This window comes from Lonchura striata, chromosome Z (assembly GCF_050655825.1).
Source record: "Lonchura striata isolate lonStrDom1 chromosome Z, ASM5065582v1, whole genome shotgun sequence".
Taxonomy (NCBI): Eukaryota; Metazoa; Chordata; class Aves; order Passeriformes; family Estrildidae; genus Lonchura; species Lonchura striata.
In genome coordinates this window covers 39,838,796-39,854,571 of record NC_140740.1, presented here as the reverse complement: position 1 = coordinate 39,854,571, position 15,776 = coordinate 39,838,796, and the positions used below count along the sequence as shown (strand labels likewise).

The following is a 15,776-nucleotide window of genomic DNA, read 5'->3' as shown; positions in this document are numbered from 1 at the left end:
GGGAAGGGGCGGTGGCGGCGGGCTCCGCCCCGCGGCCCAGGGCTGGAGCGGCGGCGGGGAGGGAGGACGAGCGGGCGGATGGCCGGCCGGGCGACGGGAACGTGGGGCTGGCGGGCGCGCCCCTACCGCCCGCAGCCCTGGCCCCGCAGAGAGCCGCTGCTTTCCTCGGCCAGTCCCTTTCCCTGGATGTAGGAGGAGGACAGGGAGCGCTGTGACGGTGGAAGGGTGGGTGGGAGGGTGGTACCGAGGTCAAGGCCAGATCTAGTGCGGTGGGAGTAATCGGAAAGACGGGCACCGTGACATGGGCAGCAGGTGTGGGCAGTGATGTGCCTTGTGCCGGCTGTAGATGCAGCACGTGCTCACAGCCCCAGCGCTTGCTCTCAAGCCCAGAGGTGCTGTCAGGGAAGGTTGGGCCCGGAAGCAAACAGCTGTCGCTCGGATCACCACCTGACACACAGGATTGCATCCTCATCCTCGAGGTAGTGCAATAGGAGTGGGACGTCCTGTTGTTTCTCTTGGCAGGAGGAGAGCTGACTGGCTGCAGAAACAGGCTGTCACTTACAAGCTGGTCAGGATCAGTATCATGGCGTCAGTATTAAAGAACAATATCAGAGTAGAGGACATCCTAGAGGACATAATTTACATCACCCCCATAGCTGAGTGCCATGGAGACTTTATCAGTGTCCAGCGTGTTGCCAGTAGAACAGTGTACAGTTTTGAGCCTGAAAAATATTGAGGAATACATTCAGTGCAAGTAGTCGGGGTAGCTGCAGTTGGAGCTGCACATTGAGCTCTAGGTAGGAGGAGCAGAAGAGGCTAGGAATTGGCATTGACCCAACAAAGGGCACAGGACCCTGCGGCCCAGCTAGGTGAGCAGACACTGAGAGACACAGCAGGAGCCAATGGTTCAGCTGGAAGACCCTAGACTTTTACATGCTTAGACTGTGAGGGTATAAAAGCCTCAGATTTCCTTTGCTCCAGGAATCTGAGACTCTGTCATGGGAAACTGGGGTCAGCCAGTAAGGAAACCTGGTCTGACTAGGTGAGAGTGGGGTGTGTAGGAGTCAAACAGGGAACCTCTCAGCTCACTGGAGCCACCCATTGTGAAGTGACCTCTGTTCCAGCACACATGCTCTTGAGTGTGCCTGCCAGAGTGATTCCTGGATGGTCAGACAGGAAACTTTGCTTAACAGTTAAGTAAAAGAAAAAGTATCTAATTCCAGGAAAATAATTGTATACATAGTAAAGAGGAGTTGCATGTAAGGAATGTAAATATTCTGCAAGTCTTGGTAAGGTCTTGGAGGGTGCTAGCTAAAAGATATGCTAACCATTGACAGTTAGAGTAAAGCAAGGTCGCTAATTTTTTTTTTACCTGGAGAAAGCTTAGACTAAGAGCAAACTTGCTGGCTTTGCTGCAGAGGAGCAAGTCTCAGGTGAGTGAAAATGGAAGTGCTGAGCTCTGCTTGTAAAGAAGGATGAAACCTAGAAAATGCCCATGATGTCTCATGTTTGTGGGCTGAAATCCTGGATACTGACCTATGCTGTCAGATCCTCCTACGTACATACACTGTCCAGCTGGAAGTATCAGACCAGAAGAAATCAGTGGGAAGGACCCCAAGATCTAGCAAACAAGATACATTGAATAGGATTTTTTTTTTAATTAATATGGAAATCCTGGCTTTGACATACTGCTACTGATTTCACTGGAACAGTTGAGACTTCTAGGACCATTTGTAGTTAAACCTGCTATTCTCTAACTTATACCTCTAAATAGCCTGTAATCTACAACATACAGTACTTTTGAGTTATTGCTCAAAATCTCTTCCAGGTTGGCCCAGTTTCTGTCTAGCATAAATACCACATGGAATAATTCACTTGCACTAAGTTATTTTAAAATTATATTGCTTTTTGGAATTTACAATTTGCTTTACCAAATGGTTAACATGGAACTGGACATTAATTCATAGTATTATTTTTAAACCTTTGGCCAGAGAGGTTCCTAAGACTGAGTTTGGAAGAACACAGTCATGTTTGTAGTTTGGCTTTTCGCTCATGAAGGTGGAAGCCCATGTTTCTACATGACACTACAAAACAATAAATGACTCTGATGGTCTGAAAAGACAGAGAATTTCTAAAACCTCTTAGAGCTTTCATTATTTGATAGAAGCTTTTATTTTTGTACATGTTTAATTAATAGTGATAAAAACATTTTAAATATGTTCCTATTTGTGGGATTAAGTCCTGTAGTGTTTCTCTGGGTCACTTCCTTTAAAAAAAAAATTTAAAATTTTTAATTTGGCTGTTGTTGTTGCTGCTGTTTCTAACAGACTTCCAAGGCCCATGTATATCACTAAGTTTTGAATCATTAATAAAATCCTCCATACCTAGATACCAGAGCAATTGATGCAAAGTCTGATTGACCTAAAATCTCTTGGATAAAAAGCAAAGACTAGAGAAAATAGCAGGTCAGCAACAGAAATGGGAAATCCATACATCAGCTCTGACTTTTTCCAGTAAATATCTGCAAGATTTGTACTTTCTGTTCTGTGGGGAGGGAAGGCCCCTGAGGTTGATAGTAGAAGGGAAGATTCTGTATCCCAGAAAGAGAGGCAGAACTGCAGAAGCTATCATGGGATTGGCTGTTCATTCAAGGGTTTATGGCAATGCTGTCTGAATGTTATTGCTGGTATTTTGAGCATTTGAGTATCATTACCACTGGGGTTGAGTTTACAATAATGTGTCTTATTTAGCACATGACTAAAAACCTGTGGGTTTGCCTTTCTCCCAAGACTGCCAGGAGGGAAGAACTATATTAGATCCATTGTTTGTAGGAAGATGCTTACTGAAATGGGTTCTTGGGTTTAGGATCAGATTTCTAGGATGTCCAACAGTTTTCTTGGACAATCATGTATTGTGCTAAATCAGGATTAAAGAAAAATATTCTCTGTTCCTTCAGTGAAAATTGATGCAAATGGGAATAACAATGTCCTTCATGTTGCAGTCATGTGCATCCTAGAGTGCTTTTAGGGTTTTTAATGAAATTATTTCACAACAGATGAGGAACTGTGTGTCATTCCTTTGTCCTTTCTGTGTTACTGAAATCCATTTCCAAGGAGCTTGGTCTAATATCAGATTCCTTCTGGAGTGTTCTTTGAGATTATTCACCAGTGTCCTAGAAGTCCAGGGAGCACATAATATCTGTTCAATTGCTGACTTCACTATCATGTGTCTCAATATATTTCACTCTTTCTGATTCTATCAAGAAGTTACAAATGCTTTGAATTGCCAAGAGATTGTTTTCAGCTTATTACAGTCAATAAAGCCTTAACATACAGCAGTAGATTTCAGTGGTGTAGCAATCTTCCATGCAGGCTCAGCTTATCCCTGAGGCAGCAACAATCACAGGGTTGATGCAATCACAGGGTTGCTGCAATCAGTCTCAAAACTGGGCTAGGATGGGTCTGACAGGGAGGCAATAACCTTGAGCCAGCAGCCTAGAGGACACAGAGCTTTGGAGTTGTCAGCAAAAATAAGTGTCTGCATGTGTCCTGCTTTTTCTGGCTCTCTGTAATGAAAAGGCCTGATGAGGTTTGCTCTGGAGTGCTGTGTCCCCATATGCAGCACCTAAGGGTATATCATTTAACATACTATGTTCTACAAAACATATGAATTCATATATTCAAATGAGTTCAACACTCAGTAAAAGTTTTCCTGACTCTGGGAAGCCATCTCAGAATGAACAGAAGAACTGGTGAGATGGTAGCTTGCAGGTTATGGCCTACAGCTTATCCTGAGTACAGGAAAATATGTTTGGTGGCTCATGAAGGAGTTCATGGTGAGCTTTCACTGTTAGTCATGACTGTTATAAGCTGTTCAAATTGTCAGTGTGCAATAGGAGTACAAGTCTGAAAATAGAGGATTTGACAGCTCCCAGAAGACCTCTCAGAAATGCTGTAGCAGATTCTGGTTTTTGAACTGAGGGCCTACTGCATCTCCCTCTTTAATTAGAAGATTGTGAATCCTCCAAAAGAAATTCCGTGGTCGGCATATTTTAATAAATATGTTTAATTTGCTTCTGTTCTTAGCACTAATTTACTTAACTGTCTTTCTTTAAATGAGTCTTCAGAAAATTGCAGTAATGTTTATTGAACTTCGTTTCCAGCAGCAAAACAAAGATTAAAGTTCTGCCATCTACTGGTTAAACGGGGTTCAGCGAAGGCTTGTTGTCACTCCTACCTGTGAGAGGGCATTGACTTGGGAGTTTAGATCCTCTTCTTAGTCCCAAGTAGAAACTCACACAAGTGTATTTTCAAAGAGTTATAATGTTTTATTGCAAAATAAAACCTTTTGTTCGACTCTGCCACAGGAACTGAAGAAAAGGGACTTCAGGGTGGAACCATGTACCCAAAATTAAAGAACAAGTTGTCTGAGACAAGTTAAATTCTTCACTGCCATCACTGCACCTTCAGCACCAGACTATGTAATGCTTTTGGGGAATTTCTTCCAAAGTAGATAATCTATGATGAGCTTATGGTTGTTGTATGGAGCATGAGAAAGAAAAACTGTTCACACCATAGAAGTGGAAGGACTGTTCTTGTTCCTTTCAAGAATAATGATATAACTCGCAGTAAATGCAGATGTCTTTGCTGACCACCAGTGTATTTCCTTGAATATCTGGAATGGTGTAGAAGACTTTAACTCGGACTCAACTCCCGTGAATGCTCATCTGAAAACAACCCATATTCAGAATGTTATTTAAATTTTTGGTGTATAGGCAATGTACAACACCTTTGCACACAGTAAGCCTGGACTTGTGCTCTTCATAGTTTGTGTTGCAGTAGCACTAATACTCCTTTACTAAGCTCAGGACTCTAACAGAACATGTTACTCATCTGATAGAGCAGCATGAAGTGAGGAGTAAACTAATCCAGAAAGCTGCTAAAAGAAACAAATTCTGGAGCCCAGGAAATCTACCATCTATCATGTGGCTAGTCTAAGATAGCAGTTTAAGTCACTTTACCGCTGTACCTGCTTAAAGAACTTGGGTATACAGTCACTAACCCTTACTAAGAGGCACCTGTTTCCTACTACATGCTTGCTGCATGCATTTGGTGACTGGTAAACATAACAGCCTTGGACATCCACTACAACACTACCTTTCATTCACTGTATTGACTAGTAATTGCTTGTAGTTGCTCTGACATCTAGAATTTTGTTAAAAACAGGCACATAGGAATCAAGGGAAATCAATGGAAAACACACTTTTTGAAAAGAGGTCCACATTTTATGTTGCCTATACATATATGTTTTGCTCAAAGAGCATTAAAGATGCACGGAAGAGCATCAGGAATTACTTTGCTGCACTCTAATGGTAGACTGTTCTTTAAGATTTTACTTATTGTTATGCCTAAACATGAGAAAGTGTTCTTAACTACTTTTCAGTGAAAAATTGGATACTGCCTATTTTTCCCAAGATGTTTGAACTACTACTTTGCTTTTTGATTTCTCAATTTTTCCCCAGCAAATCAACATGCTGAATAGAAACAGCAATCCCAATTTAAGAATATTCCACTTAGTTGCTTCCAAGGATTCCTGAACAGAGAAGATCTCATCACCTATGATATGACACAGTCAGGATGGATGATTCCCTGACATATTTTCCTGCTTCTGAAGGCAGAAAGCAAAGGCAACGTGACAGATCTACCCTGACTGCTAGTGAAAGTGGGAGCACAGAGCTAAATTGCATCTCACAAAAGTTTTCTTTTTTGTCTGTTTGCAAGTAGTTAAATTCTTTGCATACAAACACGGAAGAAGGGGATAACATAGCAGAGAAAACGGTGGGCTTTTTTACCCTGTTTCTGAGTGCAATATCTAGATGCCATGAGAGTGGGAAATCCTCTACTACTGCTCTATGTGCAAATAGTGCCTCTATAGGTAATGTCTCTTCAGTGAACAAACTACCTTAATGAAAAGCTGTGATTGTGCCAAGAGAAAGCTATCCAATGGGATCTTCTATGAAGTGTCCTCAGAAGTGTTACCACGCCCTCAGTGCTTCATTTCCATCAGTGATATCTCATTCACCTTTTTTATTCGTAATGCACTTCAACACTCCATTGTTTAGATTTCCATAATATCAGGGCCTGTGGTGGGAATCTGTTGCAGCAGACCTCTTGTTATTGGTAGAAATGAGCCAAGACACAGACTCTCACTTAACAAAATGAAAAGGGTCCCGGCTTATTATTCTTTAAAGCTTAACCATTCTGACTCTGACTACAGCAAGCTCCTACTGTTGGCTTCTCTGACAGACTCTGACTGCTGGCTATTTCCTGCTGGAAACTCACTCCAAGTATTTCCTTGCTGCCTCTGACTGCAGGCTTTTACCTAGCTCATCTATGACTGCAGGTCAGTCTCTAAGTCCATCAGGTCCAGACTGACCTCACAGCAGATCTTTTGCAGCAGCAACTGTCTTCCTTGTGTCTCTCTGGATTGTTCTTTCTTCCTCAGGGCTCCTCTACCTCTTCAATGTCTTCTTCTGCTACGTCTTCTTCCTCAAGGCTCTCCCTAACCAGCCAACCCACCCTTTTTATCACATTTACCTTTATTAGTCACAGCTGTGACCCACTAAGAGCAAGGCTGTTCTTCTTTGATAATTAGTACAACTGTGACTTACCGGGGACAAGGTCACCTGCATTTCCCCTTTTCTTTTAATTAAAAAAGCATATTTAAATGGATGTATTTACATATTCTTAGGATTTACAACTATACATATGGTTTACTAGCATATAAAACTACTCTGTTTCTATTTCTTGGGCTGGCTTACCTCTCCTTAGTCAACTTGGTGTCTCATAGCACTGTGTGGGTCACCATACTGATGATTTTGTCTCTCAGAGCACTGTTGCCACTCCTGCAGCACCAGAAGCTGCTTTAGCTGCTGCTTCCTCAGGTTGTAGCAGGGAAGAGCCAGGGCAGCCAGAGCTGGCAGGCCAGGCATCCACACGCCCAGCAGTGGTTGGGGGAATGCAGCACTGCCCCAGGACCATGATAGATGGCAGCCATAACTCTTTATAAAATCGAAGTCCAGACTTCTGCAGCTCTTCTCCCAGATGTGTTATTTCTCGCAGCTCTTTTTTGGCCACTGTCTCCCCGCAACTCCAGGCCATGTTCCTTCCCATGACTCAAAGGCCATGTTCCTCTGCAGCTCCTGGCTAGGCAAATCTTGGGCTGCCTTATCTCTGCCTTCCTTCTTATCATGTATTCTTGCTATCACACTGGGCCATCACCAGATGTACTGGACACTCTTCTTCAGTTATATGTCACAAGAAAAACATGCAGAAGCAAGAGAACTAATGTATTCACAGGTTTACTGTTCTTCAGTCATAACCAGTAAAACAGGGCTGCTGATCTGTCCATGCTGGTTTTGGAGTCTTTGGAGAAGTCAGATGCAAAAGTAGCAGAAGACCTTTTAGAAAACATGGCTAAATTGTTTTGTTTAATGTATTCAAATTCTCCTGAAAGAGCAGCTTTCCTATCTAGAGCACTAAAATGGTCCAGTGGGGGATCAGGAAAACTCGAACATTCAAAACTACACCAGTTACTAGCTATTACCCTGTGGAAAGACCAAAACTGTAGTGAATCTCAATATCATTTCTTGCACTTAACAGATGGTCAGGGCTGTGCAAATATGCTGCTGGAATACTGCTTGTCCCACAGATACTGCAATGAGGTGGATGTGTTTGTAGCTCAGGCAATACTACAATTTCTCTGCTTAAAAAATAAGACCAGCACATTAGTTGTTTTTATGACATACACATAAAAACATCCTTCAATAGAGAAGGGTCTTCCCTTTGTGCAATCACTGCTAAACTTCATCTGGTTTCTGTTGTTGGCAGTTCATGGAGGAAAAACTAAGAGTATGTACAGTATCAACCTTCACTGAAAAGAGACACCCTGTATAATGAGTACCTAGATTAAATAGGACAGCTTTTCTTTGGAGTTCCATCCAAGCATACCTTATCCTACAGGGCATTGTTAGGAAATCTTTTAAACATTCCAATGGTAACTGGGGAAGATGACACAGAAGATAGTCAGGAAGACAGCAGTCCTATTGAGCTCAACTGAATGTTGTGGTCATTCGGTGTTGTGTAAATCTGATTAATTGATGACTCTGAAGACACTTTTTAAATTTGAATCCTGCAGTTGTGTCTTAGCTCCTAAAAGGGTTCCTCTGCTCTTTTAGAAATGGTTGCTGGAATGTTTATACTGTCAGTCTATATTATTTATGGAAAAAAAAGAAAAAAGAAAGAAAGAAACCAACAAAAAGTAGCCAAACAAACCAACTGAAGCAGTTGCTAGTGGGTTTCCAATCCAGCAGCTGGGACTGATTAAACACAGTCTGCAGTTTCTGATGTGGTGTTCCCTTTTGCACAGTCTTTCAATAAAGCATAAACATAGCACTTGTGCTTCGTGGCCTACCCAATACCATCTCTGTTCTGAGAAAGCTTCCTTGCCTTCTGCCCTCTTCCAAGGAGAATCTTGAAAGGCAAGGGGAGCAATTGATTAATTGATTTTCAACGCTGGTGCCAAAAGTACTGAGAGACAAGCCAAGCAGCATAATTTGAGATGCACATCTAAGAGACATTCACACTAGAACTTGCTTCCACTGCCATGAGTAACATGCATTCCCTTCATACTGCCTGGCTCTCTTCCTCAAGGATTACTACTTACTGTTTAAGTAGTACAACTGTGATTTACCAGGAGTGAGATCACTTGTAATCCCTTCTTCTACACCTATAGGAATCTGCATGATTCATGACTGTTCTGTCTAGGTGGGTCCCTGGATTTGGGATGAGCTTTCAGCTTCTCTCCAGGCCCATCACAGCTTTGGTGCTGGAGGTGCTGGTGCTTGTTCCCATATTGTAATACACAGGTGCAGGACTGCTGTTAACTTAGTGGTAGGGCCATTTTTAAGCTGGATGCTCATTTATTTTGGCCCATGGGGCATTTAAGCACATCAGTTCTGCAATAATATGGGTCATTGCCAGTTTTCCTTCCCTGGCTGACCCTCTGAAATGTCACACTGTTTCCCAAGCTATCGGCTGCCCTGCACACCTTGACAATTTCTATCAAAGACTGCCTGGTGGTCCTATCCAGTTATGTCACAGAGAACACAAGCCAGTTTTTAATTGTTTTACTTGCAGCATGGATTGGAAAACTTACATTCTTTCTGAAACCTTGAACTGAGTTGCACATTGTAAAGTTACATCTGCATAACAAGGTGATAAAGCAAGTCAATAGCCCTTCTGGGACAATGTGAGGAACTGTTTCAGTATGGAACTTGAATCTAACTGTAAGGTTGCCCCTGCTCTGAGCTGCAGAGTCCTCTCCTGTTCCACATTATTCAATGAAATACATGCCTACAAAACCAGTGCTTGCAGCAGCCTTGTAATTAATTATCTTTCCTTTAATCAACCATGGACTGCACTCAACAGAACCCACTTTAGTTACAAACAGAGAACAGAAGAAGGAAATGTAGTGGTAACCAGGGTTAGTAAATGGGGACTTGGCACATAACAGACCAGCTCATTTTTCACAGATAGAGACACACTGGTTGCCTCTCCTGTTTTCCTTATTGTGGAGCACAGCAGTTCCCAGTCAGTACTTTCCTAATCAGGGGGACATCTGTTCATCTGTACCAGAGGAGAGCAGTGACCCACTGGTGAGGGGCAGCTGGCTTTAGCACAGCACTCCCATTACAGGGGACACCAAAGAGCTGCTGAAGACTATGCTGAAACAAGCATGATAGCATGCCCCTTAGCACCAGCCCAGATGCTGCTCCAAGAGAACATGGGGAGCCCTGCAGGTATAGGGTTATATGGAGTGCCAGGTGCCTCTTCCCAAGGTGATACTGAGGAGGTTGAGGTCTGGCTGAGGTGCAGGGCACAGGTAAAAAGCTGCCTGGTGCGAAGCTATGGGAAAAAGCAGCAGACAACATAGCACCAGGGAGGATGAATAGGAAGGCAACAGGATCCCTCTAAGGAGGTGCTTGTGCCTCTGCAGCAGTGATGGGTGCAGGACTCTGGCTAAGTGAACAGTACTTTGGTTCAGGCATCACCGCCAGTCAGCCCTGCTGTGCACACCCAGAGAACTGTGCCAGGCCATTGACTTCTCAGTAACCAAGGAGTCTACACCACAATTTATCAGGACCTAACAGAACCATCCTGAGCAGGACTAACCAAAACAAAAACTCCTGTGGTGGTACTCCTGCACCAAGGCAAGTTAACTACAAATCAACCACATTACATTGTAGACATCTGTAGCCCCACCCTGAGGCCATTGAGTTCTCCTCTACAGCAGTGGGCTGTAGTTATTTAATTACATTACTATTTAATTATATCTCAATAATTGTTTAATTATAATTTTATAATTATTTAACCATCAACTCCTTTAATTCCACAGTGATGTCTTATTTTAAAAATTTATCTTCAACAGCTGCTTAAGAGGTGGGACAACTAAAAGGCTATGCTGGACTCTGTATTAGGTTTGGACTCACAAGGTGGGAAAGTTGAGACTCCCAAGGTGGAAATGTTGAGAGCCTGTGACTCCTGGCAACAGGAGAATGATTCCTTTCCATCATGTAGGTATGAACTGAAGGCACTCAGGTGCAATACTCTGAAAACAAATAAACAGAAACAAGCTTGGTCAGGAAAGACATCTGAGCTCCTCAAGGACAGAACAAGTCATGGTGGCTGGAGATTTTACTTTTGCTGACCTCTCTGTCTCAGAAGGTGTGCTGCTTGTCAGGGCTTTGACCTGGGGTGCTTTTGTCAAGCCCTCAGACTACAACCTCCTGTCATCCACGCGGGCACCAGTGACACAGCCAAAGGAGAATCTCATGCATGAGCACATCTCTCTGGAGTCTAGCATACATGGTATTTCTTTACATTCTTGCTGGTGAAAGAGTAGATCTATCTTGTAAGCAACAGGTACTGTCAGGCACAGAAATAAATAATGCTATATATTTACACATAGACACATACATTTAAAAAGGGTGTTCTATATATTGGGTTTCTGATGCATTATTAGAGTGTAGAATCAGAAAATTCAATGTGGTTTTAACAACAAGACTAGGAAATTTTATTTTCAGAGTACATAACTCTTATTAAACCTTAGCAGCAATCTGTTATTCCATATATGGGTGTTTCTGCATATTTTGCATTTCAGAATGCATTAAACCACTCTGTTCATAAGAAGTGCTTTCATGTTCCCTACGTCCAGAGACAAAACATAACTAAAGAAGTTAAACTGGCAATCCTTTACAATAAAAGAATAAATCAAACCCTAGCTGGTTTTTTTTGTTTATTGGTTGGTGTTTTTCTCCCAGAGAAATTATTCATTAACTCTAAGCAAATTATTTATGTACTCTGTCAGGAAGTTGTTTGTTCTAAATCTTAAGAGTTGGAAATAAGCTATTAAATATTAAAATCAGTGTATTTGAAGCACAAATAACTTGCCTGTCATATTATCATATTTACTAGCTGGCTCGGCCCTAAATTTCAACCTTTTGACTTTGCTACTTTGCTAAGTTGTTACACAGTTTTCTTCCAGCTCTGATATGGATTATTATTTACTAAGTCTCAGTTCTGTTAGCAGAACTAGGGAAATTCCTGAGATAGCAAGGAGTCTAAATGCTAGAACAAAATATGAATTCTGCAGTTACGTCTGCTTGTGATAAATGTATCTACTTTTTTATTCAATACTTACTACTGCTGACTATAATGATTTTGGTAAAATAAAGATGTTTTACTTAATGGGATCTCTGTAGGGGTTTTTTCCCCACAAGAGATGGATGAATTTGAACTGAAGGATTTTCTTCTGTGTCTCTGTACCTTGTGAAAAGTGTGCATATATTTGATATACATAACATTAATATGTAATTTTGTTTAGAGTATGCAGTTTTATGTGTTCCTTATTATAACCTTTATTTGAAAAGCTATAGTTAATCTGGCAATCAAATAAAAAGTTTAAAGACATACCATATCTTACTATATAACTTGGAACTGATCCAGAACTTGTTGGCTTTCCATAGCAGGGCTTTTGCTTCTCTTACTCAGGGGCTGTTGGTACTTCTAACTAACAAGCCAGCATTTGATTTATTTCTAGTGTGATTAGAATAGTATTAGAAATCTAATTTCTCTTTTGTTTTCCATTGCAAAACAAAGAGTGCACAAACATGATCTAATACTTTTATTGTCTCTTCAGCTGGGAGATTTTTGGGGGAAAAAAAAGTATCCTATTAAAATGAACATCAGAATTTACTTCTGATTCAGATATCACCAACTTGGAGAGATGAAAAAACTGCAAATCTGAAACCTGCCTTGCTTAGGAAGATGATACTTCATGAACCATTTCCTATCATGAGCCAAAACAGCATTATCCCTCAATTTCCAAATACTGATGTGCTAGTTTAAGCCAAATGAAACCAACCCCTCTGTAGCTCTTCTATCCTACTGGTTGCCAACAGGAGGCCACATTCAAAACAACTCCCATGCTTTTAAGTTATTGGCTCTTAGAAGCCACAATTTATTTTAAACTTTCCTTTTCAACCTCCACATATGGTTTGTGTCATTCATCTCTTCCAGTTACTTGCAGCAATGAAGATAATTCAGAAGAGAAGTCAACAATATAGTAGATTTTAGTAATCTAGAAATGCTTTTGCTTATGGCTCTATGGGACAGGTACCATAGGATTTCACACTTCCTCTCTTCACCAACAAGTAAAGAAAACATTTTATAGAATCAGAATTTTAGCAAGATTCTCCAGCATTTGGGAAGCTAATGACTCTCACTCCTGTCATGTGAGTAGATGGATGAAATTGTTCATAGCTCTCTGAGAAACCAGGAAATGGGAAGGCCAGGACAGACCACTAAAAAACAGCGCAGCTCCATCTGATTTTCATCCAGTACTTCCATATTTATACAGTCTTATAAAATCCTCTGGATCTCACCTGGACCTAAAATGCTTATTTATTTTTAGGTTTTTTAAAGCTTGCTTACAAATAAATTACTTCATGAAAGAATTGAATAGCTGAATTTCATCATATTGAGTGTCAAGAGAGCTCTGGTACAATGAACTGTGTTCCTTAAGGATAAAAACAGGATGTGATATTGACACCACATCAAACTTATATAATCTTGTATATAAATTTGGGATGATGTATCAGAATTTTCATTTCTCAGTTATATCAAAAGCTTTCTATCTGTCACAGTATGCTTTCTCCCCAGATATAAAGAGTACAAGAAGGTTACAAAAGGTTTGGAACATCCAAGGTGCAGTCTGCTCCATTTACACCTCCATTTACACCTCTACAAAGCCAAGAAACTTGTAAAAATGACAAAACTGCCCAGGAGTTGCATAACTTGAGTTTAATGAAGTTACAGAATCCAAAGTGCCACAAAATGTTTATCAGGATGCAAAAAGACATAAATTTTGTTTTCAGAGGCCTTACATTTTTTTCCTAATCCTGTCTCACTAATCTTGTCAAAATAAAGACAATGGATGCTCAAATATTTTTGTTTTTATCTGTGAGGCACTTCTTTATTTTAAAAAATATGAAGGTATATCTAAGAGGTGGTAGTTTTATCCTGTTTGTTTCATCTTTCAGTTACCAGCCTGTCAAGCAACTCCTGCATGAGGAAAAAAATACCTTTAATGAGTTATCACATTTGTGAATGTGACAGCTCCACTAATAATTCTTTACCTCACTTTTTTTCTACTGTCTAGGGTAGCAGGTGTGCTACACATGTGAAATGGAAAGGATGGCTAGCCTTCAACTGCTGCCATACTCCATGGCCGCTGGCAGCAGATGTTTTGGCAGACTTGGCTGAAGACAACCATTAGATGGTTTAGGTTGTTTTGCCTGGTTATAGATTGCTCACAGATAAGATGGGAAGTTAAAGCACTAAAAGTTTCATTCTTGCCTCTGTTTTACAGCTTCTAAGTATTTATCTGGAGGGACAGTTGTTCAAAAATAGCCAAAATCTCGCACTTCATTTTTATCTCAAATATAAAAGCTACCATCCTTCAGTCTTCTATCAAAGAAACCTTGTAATTACCTGCCCTGAAAAAGTGATTCAGTAGTTTATGTAATTATTTGTTAATGGAATGCATTTTCACATTTTTATAAAAATATTAATTACTTCCTCAGGCTTTTGAAACAGTCAGATTCAGATATGATTATAAGGTAGTTTCCTAGATTGTAGGAAAGGCTTGTTCACATGAGTTTCAGCTTTCAAACCTTGGGTCTCTGACTCTTAAGAGGAGAAGAACTCTTAGATCAATAAAAAACCCCTCACATTTAAAGAGGACAGACTAGGTTGAAAAGAAAGACAGGACAGGTCAATGGAATGTCACTTAACCTGCTCCGCTGCTTGACTACCTTTAACACCTGAATCCAGCCTGAACACCTAATTTGAAGTTCTGACATTTGTCTCTTGTCCTCACAGTGTGCATTCCTGTAAAGAACCTTGGTCCATCCTCATTAAAACCTTTGTGTCAGTACTACCCAGGTGCTATGAGATCTGGTAACTGTCTCTTCTTCAGGCAGAGTAAGTCCTTCTCTCTCAGCCTTCTCTGCACAGGACAAGTGCACCAATGCTTAACCACTCTCATGGTTCTCCACTGAACTTGCTCCAGCAGCTTGTCATGCTCTTCATCCATGGAGGTCAAAACTGAATGCAATAGTCTAATATTTTAGTGCTGGGGAGACAGTAATAAACCCTTCTCTCAGCTGACTAGCTGTGCTCCTGGACAGTAGAGGATGCTGTTGATCCTGGTTGTTGCCAGTGTGCACAGATGGTTCATTGACAACCTGGACACCCAGGACCTTTTCTGCAGTGCTACCCTGCTGCCTGTCTGCTCATCTGGGGGTCAAAGAAGGTGTGTTCCCTAACAGACAATGATGGAGACAGACAATGTTCCCTAACAACAATGATTGAGACAAAAGCTGATCTACTCAACAACTTCTTTTGCCACTGTCTTCAATGGCAATCTCTCTTCTCGCATCTCTTGAGTGGACGAACAGCAGGATGGGGACTGGGGGAGCAAAGTCTCTCCCAGTCTAAGTAAAAATCAGGTTCATGGCCACCTGAAGAACCTGAACATACTTAAAAGTCTATGTGAGCCAATGAGATGCATCCTAGAGTCCTGAGACAACCAGCTGATGTAGTTGCCAAACCACTGTCCATGACATTTGAAAAGTTGTGGCTGTCAGATGAAGCCCCAGGTGACTGGAAAAGGGAAAACATTGTACCCATCTTCTAAAATGGTAGAAAGGAGGACTCCTGTAGCAACTGATCTGTGAGTGTCACCTCTGTGCCTGGGAAGATCATGGAACAGATCCTGCTGGAAGCTGTGCAAGGCACATGGAGGACAGAGATTGTTTGGGACAGCCAGCATGGCCTTACCAAGGGCAAGTCCTGCCTGACCGACCTGCAGGCCTTCTATGATGCAGTGACTCCACTAGTGGACAAGGGAAGGGCAGCAGATATCATTTTTCAGGACTTTGACATGGTCCTCCACAACATCTTCTCTCTAAATTAAGAGAGAGATGGATTCAATGGGTGAACTATTACATGGATAAGAAATTTGTGACATCCAGAGGGTAGTGACCAACAGCTCAGAGTTGCAATGGACATCAGTAAGCAGTGGTATCCCTCAGAGATCTGTATTGGGACCAGTGTTATTTCATTGATGAAGTGCACTGTCATCAAATTTGCAGA

At 41.4% G+C, this 15,776-nt stretch overlaps 1 pseudogene; it reads left to right on the top strand.

The window, feature by feature from the left end:
- The first annotated feature begins 39 nt into the window (after window positions 1-39).
- Window positions 40-14,382, top strand: LOC146763781 (Golgi to ER traffic protein 4 homolog pseudogene; annotated as a pseudogene).
- Window positions 14,383-15,776: the final 1,394 nt, after the last annotated feature.